Raw genomic sequence first — 13,782 nt, forward strand, 5'->3', positions numbered from 1 at the left:
TGGAGGACAAACATCTAAAATGTATATACTGCCTGTAGCTGGACCACAACAAGGATGGGCGCGAGCTATACGTTAGCTTCTCGAAGAAGACAAAGGAGGACAGGTATAGCAGGCGGGCGGCATGGCTCAAATCGAGCAAGGCCTCTGACACGTGCTCCGAGCAGGGTCATGCCTCACTGAGGACCGGTCGAAATCCTTTGAGGACGCCCCATCCGTTGGGGTCCAAGATAAGGCCAAGAACCGCAAGTCCGATTGCACCGGGTTCGCCACCGCTGAAGCAAGAGGTACCGACCCAACAAGGGTGGTTCCTACAGCGCAGAGAGTATCCCTGCCACGCAGGCACGACATGACCACCGAGGCAGTGGTGAAGGCTGCGGGCATCCCTGGGGGGAAGACACTGGCTCAGGCCCCAAAGCAGCCCTCCAAGGCTCACATTTAGCGAATGGATGACGACCAGGGCCAAGCGTCTGTCTATACAGTCCATGAGGACGACAGCAGCGCACGTCCTAGCACTCCATCGTTCCCTCCACAGTTGAGGGACATATCAATGGACATCCTGCCAACTATCCAAACCCTAGTGACGTAGATCCAACAGAGGATGACCCGAGCACTGGCATCTATTGTACCGCAGGCCCCAGACTAGCCTCTGTGCAAGAAGAGGAAGCGTCGTCCAACACCACCATATCAACCTCCTCCACCATCTCGGGACCCGACTCCACCAGCAGATAAGGACACTGGTACGGACACAGCCATCACGGCCACAGGAATCGACGAAGGTGAGGACTTTGTCCAGGGGGACAATGAATCACTGCACCTGGACGTCCCTCATAGTCTCTCCACCAGACAAGGTGGGATCATTCCACTCGATGATCTCCAGGGCCTCCGAGCTGTTCCATCTGGTGCCCGAGGAAACCAAGAAGGAGGGCTTTCTAAATTAGCAACGAGAGTACAAGTGGAAGACGATCATGACTTTCCTCTTTTCATCCTCCTTCCCTCCTCTGCTAATCTCACAGTTGCTTTCATTGGTATCTTGGACCCTTATGCATCCTCAAGGCCCCTGACCACTCGCACCCAATTTTCCCAGCTTATGTCTACCTTCAGCACTTGCCTCGGCACACCCTCCACACTGGAGACTCTCACTTTTCCACCCAATGCGGCTCCTGGCCGCATAGCACTTACCATACCTTGCACTTCCTCTGTGGCTTACCCTCGAGCACGGACACCCCAACACCTACCTCACTGCCCTCTTCCTTGCTGCACTTGTACGTTCTGAATACTCAAAAGGCATAGTAGGTTTGGCCGTCCCTTCCCCCATTGTATTTTTTGTATATTTATCTGTACTGCAATCCAATGTTCTCTCCCTATTGCCCTGTGGGAGCCTTGAAACAGAATGTATTTGCTGCAAAAGCGCCTAACAAGCAAATAATAAACTAAACTAAACTATGGTGGTACCCTTTTTGGAGGACATTTGGGAGGAAGGCCTAGCCCTCATAAAGAACCCATGCACGACTCCAACCAAACGAGACAGGTTAGAGAAGAAATACAGGGTGCAGGACTCCGTGCCGAGGTGCTTGAGGTCACAACCGTCGGCTGACTTGGTAGTGTCGGTGGCCGCAAGGAAATGTTCGGCCAACCCGCCTTCCTAATAATCAGTCCCCCGGACAATGAGGGAAAGAAGATGGATGCCATGGGGAAGAGAGTCCTATACACAGCGGCATCCATGATCAAGGAGACTAATGCTCCGAATATCTTGGCCCGATACAACAGGGAGCTTTGGTGCAAGCTGGGCCCGATCCTGAAATTTCTCCCCGATGACAAGAAAATGGAGGCTCTCGCCCTCTTTCAGGAAGGGGAGGTGGCATCAGACCACGCCATTACGGTGGCAGTGGACATCGCCGACACGTGCTTTCGACAGATGGGAAACAGAGTCTGCCTTCGTCGGCAGGGATGGTTGAAGGCCACAAAGTTTTGCCAGGACGTTCATGCAAAGGTGCTGGACATGCTCTTTTATGGTGAAAATCTGTTCGGGAAGGCGGTCGACGAGTCCCTTCAAGCCATAAAGACGGACACAGAGACGGCACAGTCCCTTGGCACTCTACAGCATCATCGTTCATTGTTATTCCCGTCTAAGGGAAAATCAAGCAGATCATCCAAGGGATACTCCATATCATACCAGCAACCTCTGTAAAGGCTCACTCCCCGACTTAATAATACAAACTCATAAAGTATAACACATACCAGTAGGGAATGAGACTAGGAAAACAAGTTGCAAAATTAATAAGTCTTTATATAAAGTTGGCATCCAGAGAACTCTGCTGCCTCGAGAGCGCTCTGGCAAACAATACACGTACATGGAATTATAAAGCCAAACAGCATAATCGATGACATTAACATGGGGTACTACATTAGCACAGAATTGGTTGGGGAACAATGTTACATATATTCCTGTAGGCGCTGCTTCTTCCGGATAGGCTGCCCAGTTGGCGGGAGGGTGAGCCTCACGAGGTCCAGCTGCCTGTGTCCAGGAGGGGTGAGGGTTAGGTCACGACGAGATAGTTGACACTAACTAAGCTGGCATGAGAAACTACCACTAGACATATAATAAATGACAATCATTAATACACCTTTGAGTAAATCTTTGCAACCCTATAAATTGCATTCACATGATTACATAGTCTTTCATGGAGACTTTTATGAGATACAGGGCTTAGGGGTATTGTGCTCCCTGATAACCTGGGTGACTGGGTGGGTTTTAGCACATCAAGGCAAGTGGGGGAGTATAATGACATATGTTAGTTTTAGGACGCAATATACTGTGACAGAGATCTGGATTTAGTGGGGGCACTCTAGGGTGGGCCACACAGCAGGGTCAAACGTCTGGTACATCAAGAGAATACCTTAGGAGGCTACAGTGTTACATTGGCAGTAATTTTTCAACAGCGGGGGCAAGAGGGTAGGAGCAGGTTTGTGGAGATGGATGAGCTACAAGTCATGGTTCGAGCCGGTTCACACACAGGACAGTGATCACAGAGGAAGAGTGAGATGATACATTTTACTATTTGTTTCAGTTATCCCCGGCGCATCCGCGAGAAAGTCATTTGTGAGGCTTTCAGACAGTGGAAGAAAAGGTGGGGGCCATGAGCGCACTGTGCGCGGCGCTGCAGAGGGGAGAGAAGCCTTTTCGTAGTATCGGAGTGCAGTCTAGTCCAAAGATGGAGTCGAGGAAACACAAAATGGAAGCCAAGTGTATCTCGCAATAGCCCCACCTATGCTAATGTTGGCATAAGGGCAATGGAGGCGTCCACCGCTAGTGCATGAGCTAGTGGTCCATTTCGTGTAGAATGTACGTGGGGCGCCCAAACAGCCCTTCACTCCCACACACCTCCCCGATCCTCCACGGAGGAAACCTACAGGGATTGCTCCGAGGCCTACGGTAGCAGAGGTCAGCATCGCTGTCGCCCGCAGGGCAGGGCACCAGCGCCAAAGCAAGTGTGAGAAACCTGAAGGTGTCTAGTCCAATAGTCCCCGTGGATCTGTCATCCAGGTGGCCAGTTTCAAAACAAAGGGTGCCTAAACTACCAAAGGTCTTTTAGGCTAAATATGACGGAACAACAAGAACTGGACCTTGGCAAATGAGATCAGAATGTTTCTTAAAATTGACAACACCAACTTTTGTCAAAAAAATATATATTTATTTATATATAACCTTCAAATCTTTATTTGCTCTCAACATCCACATTTATATACCACCATTCATTCCATCATTCACTCACAATCTCACTAAATGTACACATTTTTCACAAATAGGATAATACATCCACCTAAGAACTCATATTTTTTACATAAATCACAACACTTCTTTATATTTTCAGTAAGTGTTAATACACAAAATCAAATAGCGTTGTGCTTATTTAATGTGACTCGACATATGTTTCGGTCGTTCAGGGATAGGCTCCTAATTCGGCACAGTTGATATAGGCAACCTTCTTCAGGACACGGATGGTTCAGTTGCAACCACTCCGAGATGTCAAAAAAGGTGGGGGATGTCATCAAACATCAATCTACAAATAAACAATATACAATTTATCAAAGTTCCGATCTCTTATTTCTATAAACACAGATACATCTTGTGTGGATACTTCAATAAATATGTATACATGTTGACACTGACCTCCACAAATAATGTTGGAATCGCGTTTCAACGGAGGAATTTATCCTACAGTGGTCACAGATTGTTTTGCCCCTAAACTGTAACGGAAGAGAAGGACAAGGCATCTCAATAAGCCTCCCTCCTGATCATGATTGAGACTCATATCAACATTATATTCCTCAATGAATAATTTAAAAAAAACGCCATCTTACCTAATGGGAGGTTCAGTCGTAGGGGTGTCTTACACATGGTTAAAAAATTCCACGTATATCTTCCTGGTTTATAATTGTGCCAGCCAGAATGACCCCGGGCGTCTCTAGGATGCAACACAGAGAATGTGTGTAAGTCAAGCCTTCTGGGACATTGCATGTCTTGACGGATGACCACCCCTCTAGTCCCCTCACCTCATGGGAGATACACACCAGATATACTTTTTTGTGCTTGTGTGCATTTTGCATAGATTGCACCATGAGACATCAGGCACTCGGAAGAGGTTTTTTTTTTACGGAAGCTTGTATGTCTAACCACCTCACACACATAAAAACAATGTGGTGGCACTATATAGGCAGTAGTGAGGGGATTCTTCCTTTTTTTGCACCAAAACATATGTGAGCTTGACCTTTTCAGAGAAAGACCGTAACTTTCATGAGCCTTCGAGAATAGGAAACGTAAGACCTGGAATCAAAGCTGAAGAATTGTGTGTTGGAGGTACCCGGGGCTCTCCTGCGTCAATAGTCAAGGCGGGGGGGAATCATTTGCCGCCATGGTACTGCTCCAGTGAAATTAGCACAGCCGGTGATTTGGGGAGACTGATACCAGACAGGTCTTTGTGGAAGCCAAGGTTGCAAGCAGTAACATTTTATAGAGAAAACTGAAGAGAACAGTGTATGAAGCGTATGTGGCAAGTGACGCAAATATAATTAAACCAGCAGATGAGTGACTGAACTTTGAAGCCAAGAAACAATACTGTAGAGTGTTCTGGCACCATGTGCGTGCTCATTTGAAAGTCTCTGTTAGCTATCCAACGCAAAGGTGACAAATGTTAAAAGGAAAGGAATTGTGAAATCGAAGTGGTCCTGCAGCGGGTCAAGCCAAACCCTGTGCACATTTGAAAATCTTCGATACTTGATGTTAATTGAAATTGGTCTGAGCCCGGTTGAGGGATACCAAATTGTGTTAAAAAAGGGATCTAAGCCCGGCTGAGGGGGATTTAGGGTGAACCATGAGAAGTAAAGAGATTTGAACACAGACGATCCTGATGCTAATGATTGAACTCTATACTCATGCTAAAGAAGCCAGCAAATGTGCTACGCTCGAGTGAACCACCTTGTCCCGTGCTGAAAACATGGGGAAAGGAGTCCAATGGCCTGAACATCCTGACATATAATTTTGTGAAAACGTATTTCTTTTTCGTAACACTAGTTCTTACACTATTTGTATTTCGAGATAAGGATTGGCAATAGGTTTATTAGTATAGCCCCTTTTATTTTGACAAGACTCCACTCGGACCACGTTAGTATTATTTGATGTTTGTAGCTTGCTCCCATCTGAAGATTTAGGATTAGATGGGTGTTTATCAAACCCTTTTTGAAGTTCAATAAACACCCTTGTATTGTGGTCACTTGTGTCTGTTTTACTGTTGATACCATGCCATCCTTACACAAGCCTGAACTGGCCAAGACGTTGTGCCCCCACTCGTGCACCCTGATGGGAGGCAGGCTGGCGAGGTTCGTCAGCGAGTGGAAGAAGATTACCACCTCTCTCCCAGGGACACCTCTCTCCCAGGGACACACCTTGGAGTTCCAACACATGTGCCCTCGTATTCCACTGGTTCCCATCAGGAGCAGCACATCCCTCAGCTCCTGGAAAAAGTGTGAGCCATGTTACGAAAAGGGGCCATAGAGCTAGCTCTCCAATGGCTCTGGGGCTCCAGAGTCTATTCCTGATACTTTCTGGTCAGAAAGAAGACAGGGCGTTGAAGGCCCATCCTGGACCTGTGCCGTCTAAACAAGTACTTGAAATCCCAAAAATGCAGGATAGTCACATTGCAACACATGCTCGGCCAGCTGTAGGAAGGGGATTTCTTGACGTCGTTGGACCTAGAGGATGCGTACTTCCATGTCCCCAACCACAGGAAACATTGAAAGTTCCTATGGTTCGTGGTACAAGGCCAACACTAACAGTGCAAGGCCTTAACTTTTTGCCTAAAGTCGGCCCCAAGTGTGTTGACAAAATGCCTGGCCCCGGTGGCGGCCCACCTGCGGCTGCAGGGCGTACAGGTATACCCGTACTTGGACAACTGGCTGATACAAGCCAGCTCCCGGGAACTAGCTGACGAGCACACGAAGGAGACTGTCTGGTTACTGATGGAGCTGGGGTTTTCTGTGAACTATCCGAAGTCCTGCTTAATGCCATCGCAGAACGTGTTGATCCTTGGCACCAGACTCACCACAATGACTTGCCTGGCATCCCCCTCGGAGGAGAGGCTAGCGGCCATTCAAGGGAATACAGCGGCAAAGACAGCCACGGTTCGGGCCATCAAGTCTTTGCTGGGCATGATGTCATCCTGCATCTACCTTGTCCATCTCTGCAGGTTGCAGATGCGACCCCCTACAGCAATTCTTGGATGCACGTTGGATGCAAGTGTCCAGGAATTTCCAGACAAGATCCCCCTCAACGAGGAGTTCCGGCGGGCGATAGAGTGGTAGGGGTATGCTCACACATCACTGAAGGGATAGGATTTCAAACCCTGTCATGCCAGGAGACGGTCACCACAGACGCCTCCATGGAAGGTTAAGGAGCTCACACCGGACCTCTACACGCCAGAGGTCTGTGGCTTCCAGAGGAGAAAGATCTGCACATCAAAATCCTGGAGTTAAGGGCAGTGTTCTGCGCCTGCAAGTCATTCCTACCGTCTCTGAGAGGCAAGGTGGTGAGCATCTTCATGGACAAGACCACCACCATGTTCTACATCAGGAAACAAGAGGGCACTCGCTCCTCGACGCACTCGAAGGAAGCTCAGGACTTGTTGCATTGGGCCATTGGACAGGGGATGTTCCTTGTCCCATTCCACCTGGCAGGCATCAAGAGCACCATTGCCGACTCCCTCTGCAGGAGGCTGCGCTCCTGCCATGAGTCAGAGCTTTGTCAGGATCTGGTGGACCGCCTGTTCCTCAAATGGGCCAGACCTCCAATCGATCTTTTTGCCTTAGTGGCGAATTCAATGTGCCACAAGTTCGCCAGCAGGTTCCACCAACCGAGGAACATGGGGACGTGTTCTCCTTCCCATGGGAAGGTCTGTTTCTGTACACCTTTCCCCAGTTTCCTCTGCTGCTACGTGTGATCAACCCACTCAGACCGTGTTGGTGCAAGATGATACCCATCGCCCTGGCGTGGCTGAGGCAGATTTGGTATCCTGACCTATTCAGCCTGTCAGTGTCGCCTATAGTCAAGTTGCTGGTACTTCCGGATCTGCTCACCAGGGAGGGAGGTGCAATCCTTCATCACAACCCAGGATCTCTGAACTTGAAGGCATGGCTCCTGCAACCTTAGAGTTTGGAGATTATGAGTTGCCAGCGGACTGCAAGGAGGTCCTCGCCAAAGTCAGGGCGTCGTTGACTCTAAAGTGCTACAGCCATAAGCAGAAGCATTTATCTACGTACTGCTGATCGCAGAAGATTACCCCTCTGAGGGTCACAGCTCCACAGATTCTTCCATACTTGCTGTCCTTGGCAAAAGCTAGGCTGGCTCAAGCTTTCATCACGGTGCACCTGATCCCTGGGGAGATCCTCGCTTTGGTCCCACAGACTCGTCAAGGAGTTCCTCAAGGTTTTTTTTTAACTCCCCTCCGATGAAGGTGCCTGCCCCGGCATAGGAACTCAACGTGGTTCTGACAAGACTCATGGGGGCACCTTTCGAACCTATGCATCAAGCCCCACTCAAATTTCTCTCATGGAAGACTGCATTCCTTGTGGCCATCACCTCAGCCAGACGTGTGGATGAGATCCAGGCCCTCTCCTGCATGCAGCCATATCTGACTATCTGCAAATCAAGGGTGGTACTGCGTACGCACCCCACTTTCATGCCGCTCCATTGGTATTCTACCTCAATGAGCCTTTGGTGTTGCCCGTTTTCTTCCCAAAACATTTGTCGCCGGCGGAGAGGGCCTTACATTCTCTGGACGTTGCTCATGCCTTGAAGTTATACGTAGCACGCACTACAGTTTTCAGAAGACTTCTCATTTGTTTGTGATCTTTGGACCTGTGAACCATGGGAATACCTTGTCCAAAGCTTCCATCTCAAGATGGCTCTCCCGCTGCATCATGCACTGTCATCGGCTGGCTTACCAGCCTCTGTCAGGCCCTCCGAGAGCCCATTCCACCAGAGTGATCGCTTCGACAAGAGCGTTCCTTTCTGGTGTGCCCCTGCTCGACATCTGCAGGGCTGCAACTTGGAGATCCATGCATACCTTCACAAAGTACTACTGCGTTGACAGGGATTCCAGTGAGGAGTCCAGAGTCGGACAGGCATCGCTATGCAACCTGTTCACTTGAGGTGAGTCTGTTCCATGGGTAAGTGTTAATTGCTTCTGTTGAGCATTGCCACCTCCCGTGGTTGTGTAATATACTGCTGTGTATTTGTTATTCATGAGCATGTGAATCCATGCCAGACCCCATGCTGGAGAAGGTTTAAGTTACTTACCTTTAACTATTGTTCTCCAGCATGGGTCTGGCATGGATTCACACGCGAACCCTCCCTCTGGCCCCTCTGAGGCTCTTCTTGTTCATATTGCCGCTATACATGCTTACTAAATCTGAAGATGGTTGCCAGAGGCGGGATTTAGGAGAGGGGTATCATTGGATGGGGGCAGTTTCACCCAGAGGACAGTGATTTGTTTAGAGGAGAAATACAGTGTGTAAGTGAAACCGTTTTTTCTTTTACCGAGGATTCCCAGCCGGACGACGTGGAATACTCATGAGCATGTGCATCCATGCCAGACCGATGAGCAAAATATAACTTCCACATAACATCTAAGCCAATTGCATACCCTGCACCAGAAGTCTTTTTCAAACGGAAGGTCATTTGAAACTACCATAATCTTGAATTAATGAATGCCATAACTTTGCTGGTTTATTTCAACATGCTTCAATGCTCCAAATCCAAGGGTTCAGACTGTACTGCACGGAGGATCCCTAATAACGGTGAATGTTTGCAATTGTCTGAATCCTTGAGAGCTTAGATTGAAAAATGCTATGTATAAAATAGCACTGCCCTATAGACAAAGATGTTTTTCTGGAGCAAGACTTGACATTTGTGCTAATTTGCATACCCACAATGCATTGCGCAGTTGGCTCTGAACTGAAGGTGCACGTCCAGTGATTAGAAACTGGATGGCGCTGTGCTGTGTGACTGCTGAAATTGCTGCTAGTGTGTGTTTGTATGTATATACACACAAAACACCAAGAAAAAGCTATGGTGGGTTTAAAAAGACTTGAAAAAAACCTTTCACTAGAAATGTAAAAGTAGAATAGTACATTTGAGCCATATCACACATTCCACAATGCCACCAAGCAGCCGTCGCTAGAAGTTCACCTCCAGTTCTGAGCCACATCAGCAAGGCATTGTGGGTGTGCAAATTACACCAAATGCAAATCTTTTTCTCAAGGAAATTGTCTTTTCCTTAGAGGGTGGCCCTACGTTATACATAGTTTTATCAAACCATAGAGAAAAAGTCAAATTTGTGCTCAAGCACACAGTCTAAACTGATGGACGGAATTAGAACAGGTACGAAACAACTTGGGCATGAATCGTTGACTCGGTTTCAGGGAGGGGCCTGGGGTTATCGCGTCCAGCAGTTAAAAAAATAAAATTGACCTAGAAAGGGATGCCCCCTTCTCCCAAAAATATAGCTATACCAGCCATGCTTCTTTGCAGCAGAGAGGATCGGAGGCATTTCAGAAATGAAAAAGCAGCCATTTTTATCCGAAATTCTCTTGCTAATAACTTTTGACTTGCTGGATGGGTTTGGATAAAATTCTGAATACAAGAAGTTTATCATGGGCACCCCCAAACTGCAATTTTTTTGTTTAGGAACACAATTTTATAAAATGAAAAAGTTATTAAGAAAACAAAACGCCACATTTCCACGGTTTTCAGCCCATTTATTTTCCGATAGAGAAAAAGGGCAGTTTTTGAACAGCCGTAGAGCGAAAACCGCTGGGCAGATTTAGACCAAATAGGAAAAACTTGCACAAAGCATGGACTTAAATCTCCAGACTATTTTCGGTAAATTCATTCAGTAGTTTTTGAAATTTTTGACAGAAAAGGGTTGCCCCCTGCTGCTTAACACCTTTATAACAGCCTTGATGCTTTGCAGCAGAGAGGTTGAGAGAGGCTAATATCTTTTGAATTTCTGGATGGATTTGGAAGACATTTTCTAAACCAAAGGTTTGTCAAGGGCTCCCCAAACTGAAAATTGGGAACAATTTGTAAAAAAAAAAGTATAAGTTATTTAGAAGACATAATGCTGTTTTCAGCCTACTCACATTAATTTTACCATAGAGAAAATGTGCAGTTTTATAACAACCGTAGCTCGAAAAACGCTTGGCAGATTTAGACCAAATGAGAAACAATTTGGGCACAAAGCATTGATTTAATTTTCTTGACTGATTTGGGGTAAATACATTCAGTAGTTTTTAAAATATTCAACAAAGTCATGGGGGTGCCCCCCCTTGTTCCTTAAAGCCTTTATATATATATATCGGCTTTGGTGCTTTGCAGCAGAGAGGTTTTTCAGAACTGAAAATCCGCCTTTTTTCTTTGCTCGAGGGATTCTTGCGATATTACAGGGAGAAGCAGCAAATGAAAGAACTCAAAATGCTATTTGGAGGAAGAAAAAGGATGCCATCTAACCATTGAATAAACTCCCCCACGACCTTCGAGTCTAATAACATTCTCGACTTCAGATAAAGACTAAAAACTCTTCTGTTTATGTAGTCACTCCTTTGGGGACACTGATTGTTTGGAACCACAGAGTTTAGATGGCCTGGCCGTAGGTGTTATATAAATACCAATAGCAACATCAGGCTGGAGGTTGCGAGTGGGCAACAAGACACCATGTAATGTTGAGGATTTGGGGGGCTGTTGGGGAGCCAGTTGCGGGTAAAAAAAAATGTTGGGTTATCAGAAGAAGACCACAGGAATGTCATGAGATTACAGCTCCAACGCCGCAAGACGCGTTCAGAAAAAATGTGTGTCACACAAAGTCATGAGTGATAGAGGGTAATAAGAGGTGATTAGGCAGAGGGAAAAGTCAATTGAGCGAAGTGAGGGGGACCTGGACAAATGAAGGGGGACACATGTTGAGTGCCTGTGAGGATGTGAAATACTTTTTAATTCTGAGCAATTTTTACCAGTATCGCAGGAATCAGCGAACCACTATTCTACCACAGGAATTTCTGTTATTGGAAATTATTACTGTGAATTCATCGCAGGAATAAGGAGTGCGAAAATAAAAAGGTTTAACATTTGCAGTACCTACATCTACTGGGCAAGGGGCAACGGGTGCTTGGTAACAAACTAACGGTTTGACATGCCAGTGACCATGACTAGAGGGCCCAAAAGATAGATATTGGTGCAACTGCACAGACGTCAAGAAACTATGCAACATGTTTGGCCATGGCCAATGGCCATAGATGATGGCCATGGCTAGTGGGCCCTGAGGAAACTAAGATACAGCAAAACCCTTGAAATTCAGTAAAAAAAAACATTTGTTAAGAGAGAGTTAAGGTGATCAGATTTAATAAAACCTCTGAAATCCAGCACTCGCATTTCAATCAAGTCCACATCTGAGAAAAAAAGTGCATCACACTAACCAAACAGTGATAGGGGGGTAATGGCTAGGAGCGGGCCAGGGTGGAAAAAGAAGCAATTTAGGGGAGTGGATGGACCATGAAAAGAGCAGTGGGCCACTTGGTAAGTGCCTATGAGGACAGGGAAAAGTTTGGGATTTTCTAACATTATCGGGGAAATACCAGGGGAATAGCGCAGGCATGGGTAGTGCAGTGCTGCTGTGTGTGTACTTTGTTCCCAATATCAGGAGGAATCCCACAGGAATGGGAAGAGAGTGACAAAAATCTGTAATTTTAAACCTGCAGTGATCACATCTCCTAGGCAGGGGTTAATGTTTAGTGGGCCCCAATGAAACCTATTGGTGCAACATGTACTAGTGGGCATGGCTAGAGGCCGCCCTACAGATAAGGGGTGCACCGGCCACTTTTACTTCCCAAAAATAGGCAAATATTTAATTTGGAACTTATAAGAACTGGTTCAAGGCTTTACTTTTCGAACATTTGGGGGAATTGACTCTGAATAATCCTGCAGATGGGATTTAAACCAGGACAAAGTAAGGTCATCCAAATGACTGGTTATTGGTTATTCTCTCATTTATGTTGGTTTTGATTTATTTTGAATGTTTTGTTGTTTAGTGTGAGTGCAAGTTTTGTTCCCCTGCATTCACTTCGCCACATTAACTTCTCATTGAGACAGTATTAGGAGGAGGGTATGGCCATCCAATTCATTAGCTCTGTTTACCCTCCCTCATCTATCACTAAAAGTACACTTAAGCCATATTCTATGGTCCCTGGTGTTAGGAAAGATTTCCTAATTGTAGGTAATTTTCCTTCCATGTGGCAACCCCTAAACTTTTTGCTGTTGTTTTTCACCTTGTTCTTGACTTTGCCAGAGAAGTGCAGCCTTCTGCCGCACTCCTCTGGGCTTTCGGTCCTTTCTTACGGGGAAACTGACATGCCCTTAAGACAGTCAGTACCGGGGAACGCTGTTTCCCGTAGTTTCTTTTATCATGTTGCGGCTTTCGTGCAACATGACGCAAGAGGGCACTGTAAACTAAGTTACAGCTCTCTTGGGTCTCTAGCCTTCTACAGGCCCTAGATACTCGTTTAGGATTCTATCTGATCGGTGCAAGTGATTCAGGGACGGGAATGGTGGCAGCGATCGTTTCTTGTGTTTTGAGCTCCTTTTGGCGTTCTAAGCGCGTTTCTCGCGCTTAACCCAAAATGGTGGCCTGGCTCCCAAAATGGCCAGACCACGAGGCTCCTTTGTCCTGTCAGCTGACCGTCTTGCTCCCTTCACCTTCCCCAGGTCGAGCCGACCCGGGGCCTTCCTTATTTGGGCATGTACTTTCCCGCGAAACACGGATGCTTTTGCGGGCTTCTACATGTCTTGTGTGTGCCTCCAGGATGTGGGCTGGGATGTCTGGTCCCAATACACATCCTGGGTGCCAGAGAGTCTAGGGTGGTGTGAATGCCTGGGACCACCGTGGTCCTTGATTGGTCCACGAATGGTGTGAGTGTTGATGAGCGGATCTCCCATTGGGTCCCCTCCGTTTTGGCGCGAAGGGAACCGTGGATAAGAGGGGGCTGGAAACACCACTACCATGTCGATCTCCTGAGTTCTCACGAACGAAGGAATACAGGAGCCAAGTATCCTGCAACCAAGAGGCTGAACCGAGGAATCGCTGGTGACCCGCTGAAGGACTTCTCCTCTGCACTGCTGTCGTCTTGTGAAACCCTTTTCACCTCTGATCGAACCAGAAGGCCTGTACTGGTACTTCG

The 13,782-nt window shown here is 47.0% G+C and overlaps 1 protein-coding gene across 4 annotated transcripts in view; it reads left to right on the plus strand.

The window, feature by feature from the left end:
* BCAS3 (BCAS3 microtubule associated cell migration factor) overlaps nt 1-13,782 on the plus strand; it is a 3,943,855-nt gene that overhangs the window by 1,362,448 nt on the left and 2,567,625 nt on the right. The window lies entirely within an intron of this gene.

Source organism: Ambystoma mexicanum, chromosome 9, assembly GCF_040938575.1.
Source record: "Ambystoma mexicanum isolate Mex_15411 chromosome 9, UKY_AmexF1_1, whole genome shotgun sequence".
Classification (NCBI taxonomy): Eukaryota; Metazoa; Chordata; class Amphibia; order Caudata; family Ambystomatidae; genus Ambystoma; species Ambystoma mexicanum.